Raw genomic sequence first — 4,111 nt, 5'->3', positions numbered from 1 at the left:
TGAAACTGAACAGTCCCTTTCCCAACAGGGTTGAGTTTGGACAAGTTTCCCATAGAAATCTGGATGTTGGTGTCCTCCTCCTTGTAACTGGAGAAGTACTCTCTAACTCCTGTCATATGAAATGACGCCCCACTATCTATATACCAAACACACTGTGAGGTTGAGCTAACCATACAAGCTATGAGTGCAAACTCATCTTCCATTCTGCTGGAGAGTTCTTCTGCACTTGCTGAAGCTGCCACCTGCTTCTTACCCTTTTTCCTCTCTGGGCAGTCACTGACATAGTGGCCAAACTCGTGACATCCAAAGCACTTAACCTTAGAAAGGTCCTTCTTCTTCTTTTCACTTTGTGAATTTGATCCTTTGCTAGATCCCTTCTTTGCTTTCCCTTTACTCGCTAGGGAAACGTTCTCTTGTTCCACCTCATTTTTCTGACTCTTGTTGGCCCCATTGACAAGACTTAGTCTAAACTCCTCCTGAGTGAAATTAGTCCATAGTCGATCCCAACTCGGTAAAGTATCTCGTCCACTGACAACTTGAACAAAGACACTCCATTGTTTAGTAAACTCATTTAGGGCTATTCTCACTAGCTCATCATCACTAGGGCTATCTCCAACAGCTGCTAACTCATCCTTGACAAGTCTGAGCCTGGTGAGGTAACTTGTGATGTCTTCTCCCTGATTCATCTGGGTATTCTTTAGCTTCTCTCTGAGAATCAACTTCCTGTTAGTGGTAGCATTCTGGTACAGATTTAGAATGGCGTCCCACATCTTCTTTGTTGTATCTAGCTTCGAGATATGTGGAACAATATGATCCTTGACACCATCAAGGATAATCCTCCTCGCTTTGGCATCGTCCTTCCTATATGCTACAAGCTGTGTTGCATCCGTTGGTACAGGTACACCACTGGTAGCATAATCCTTGATACCATTTTCTTCCAACAATAAAGAAATTCTGGCCTTCCAGACACCAAAATTTGAGGCACCATCCAATCTATCCTGATCTCTCAAACCAGCTGAAGCCATCTCAAGGGTTTAAAGCAATAATAAATCTAAAGAGATCAAAATTTCTTTCCTAGGGCAAAACTCTTCTACCCTTAACAATGCTCTGATACCATGTGAAAAATCAAACTATTGCAGTCACTAATTATTAATCTCCTATAACAAATGATTATTAAACTGCTGAAAATAAATTCCCAGCTAATATCAAAAAATAACACAACTGCAACTTCACTTAAAATACGGAAAGAAATGCGCAACAGAATCAACACAATATTTTCGGACAAATTGTCCCTGGAAAAACCCCTAAGGGAAAACCAGTTCTACAGATGAGAAATTATATTAAACTTCAGCAAATCAAGAGATACAAAATTCCTTGCCTCACACTGGCAGAACTCCGACAACCTCCTAATTTCTCCCGCTGATATTTCTCACTGCTATCCCTGCGCTAACACTGCGCCCTTGCTAACACTGCAAGACTGTTTGCTAACACTGCAAACTCCTTCTCCAAAACGCTTCTTCCTTGTGCCCTTGCTAATACTGCAAGACTGTTTGCTAACACTGCAAACTGCTTCACAAAAGCTTCCTCACATCCAAAGCTTCCTGCAAGACTGTTTGCTAACACTGCAAACTGCTTCTCCAAAGCTTCCTTGCTAGCACTGCAAGACTGTTTGCTAACACTGCAAACTGCTTCTCCAAAAGCTTCCTTGCTAACCCTGCAAAGCTTCCTGCCTTCTGTGCCCTTGCTAACACTGCAAGACTGTTTGCTAATACTGCAAACAGCTTCATCAAAGCTTCATTCACTGTGCCCTTGCTAACACTGCAAACAGCTTCACCAAAGCTTCACCGCCTTACTCTCCAAATGCCCCCTAGACCCCTTTTTATACTACTCTCGTTGGTAAACCAACGACCGAGATTAAGACAACTCAATAGCCAATAATAGAATTGGTTGCAAGGTGTCCAAAAGGGAATCTCTAAAATTAGTAAATAATAACCATTTACTAATTTTTGGCAAGTGGACAAACAGCTGTCCAAACCACCCATAAATACAACCGCTATTCATAGATAAGGACGAACAGCTGTCCAAGCTACCCATAAATAGTGCTGCTATTTTCGGGTCAGAAATAACAGCTGTCCAACTAACAATAATTAACAATCAGAAGTATACATTTCCCATTTGTATTTCCAACAGTATATGTATGTGTATATACATATCCATATGTATGTGTTTGTGTATATACATATCCATATGTATGTGTTTGAATATTTAGTGAAAAAAAATCTAGTTAAATTGAAAACCAAGTTAAATTATAAAGATTTATAATTACATGGGAGACAGGATCACTTATTACATTCGAAAATGAATGAAAACAACCTACGGTGCAGAAGAGTAACAGGGAAACTCGGAAACAGAGCAAAGGGGAGAGGATAACGAAAGCGCAAGAAGCATTCCAAGTTGAATTAAAATGAGAGAGAGAGGGAAAGAGACAGAGAAGAGGAGGAGGATAACGAATGTTCAGAGAGAGTCGCACTTGGTGGGCTTGAAAGAGAGCGTGTTGTGAGCGTCGTTGTAGAGGATGTGGAAATTTTGCTGCTGTATGTTGCCGAAGATGGAAGGAATGTTCCCCGAGGGCACGCCCAACATTGTGAGGCAGGAAAGGTCTTGAGACACCTGAATGAAGAAGTTGTCCGCTGGGAGCTCGTAATCCACGGCGCCCTTGAAGTTGAAGGTGAGGGTCGGCAGGGCGAGGTCCTTAGTGGATGATGTCCCGTAGCAGAGATCCAAGCCTGTGGAAGAGCCGTCTACAGGAGCGAGGTGAATGGCGGACTGGATGGCTTTCTTGACAGGAGAGTAGGCAGCCTCGTCCAGAATGGTCACTGTGGTTCCGGAATCGATGATCATACCTCCGCTGCCGTCCGGCTGCAGATCAAAAGTTCCGGGAGGAATATCTACGGCCTTACCATTGAGGGTGATCCCTGTGACAGGGATGTACCAGAAAGTGGGAATGACGCTGCTCTTAATGAGCGACAAAGTCTTGCCTCCGCTCAAGGAAGCGCCCTCCCCGAAAAAGAGAGGGCTGGTCTGCGAAGAAGAGTCGGCGATGGACAAGAGACAGTAGGAGAACATGTTCTCTGCTTTGGAACCGAGCTGTGAGATGAGAGAGAGACCACCTCTTCCCAGTCCCACGAGACCGCCGCCCTGAGAGAATCCCTGCCCTTCGTTGTCATGCCCGCATCCAAATGCAACGCCTTTAACCTTGCTGCTCCCAATTGACAGTGTCTCCGAAGCCAGGTCACCGCTGGTGAATGAGCCATCGCCGTACTGATACATAAAGGTACAATCTGGACTGCATCCCGTCTGTGTACTCCCTAATGCGTCACAAAGAGAATCGCCGCAGGGAATTGTGGAGAAAGTGGAGGACTTGGAGGGGTCGAATATTGGCGTGGGCTGAGAGAAGCACTCCTGGCAAGGCTTGCACTGAGTCCAAATCAGATCACTCCTCGTGTCCACAATCGCCTCAAAGCTCACAGACGGCGTTCCCACTCCAACGCTCATCAGAAATTCTCCATCCCCGACTTGAACCGGCGTTTCAGCGTCCAATTCACCTCTTATGTGCGCCTCTATCTTCTTCATTCTTCCCTTACTTCGATCCACAGCCGAACGAATTCGCGCAGCGAAGCTCAACTCTACCTCTGATCTGCGCGTCATGTTCACCCTTACTTTGACATTCTCATCGCTGCTGGACTTGGGCCAAGCACTAAATAGTCTGTCCGAAGAACATGATATCATTGGAATAGCCAAGCATATCAAGACCACAAAACCCAACACCTTTGAACAGTACCCCATTTCTCTGTCTTTTCTAAATCTGCAAAACGTTTTCTGCTCTCATCAACACCACTCCATATGGTGTTTATATAGAGAGCGAGGAAGAGCCTTAGATCAAATTCGATCGTTACTGAAATTGAAACTGGTTTTTGACTCTCCTCTCAACATATTCCCCCACTTGTCCCAATAACAGGACCGATTCTCTTATTGGATGAGTTTATTTAATTCCGCTTTCTCTATCTGTGACCGTCTCATCTTCTCTAGAATTGTTCTAGAAAGGATAGAA

General features: G+C 44.4%; 1 pseudogene; it reads right to left on the bottom strand.

Annotated features, from left to right (window-relative positions):
* Positions 1–2,514: 2,514 nt before the first annotated feature.
* Positions 2,515–3,846, bottom strand: LOC149568590 (aspartic proteinase nepenthesin-2 pseudogene; annotated as a pseudogene).
* Between the last annotated feature and the right edge of the window lie 265 nt (positions 3,847–4,111).

This window comes from Cupressus sempervirens, chromosome 3 (genome assembly GCF_028749045.1).
Source record: "Cupressus sempervirens isolate cs-2001-9-10 chromosome 3, ASM2874904v1, whole genome shotgun sequence".
In the NCBI taxonomy this organism is placed as follows: Eukaryota; Viridiplantae; Streptophyta; class Pinopsida; order Cupressales; family Cupressaceae; genus Cupressus; species Cupressus sempervirens.
This window is presented reverse-complemented; position numbering and strand designations above follow the sequence as displayed.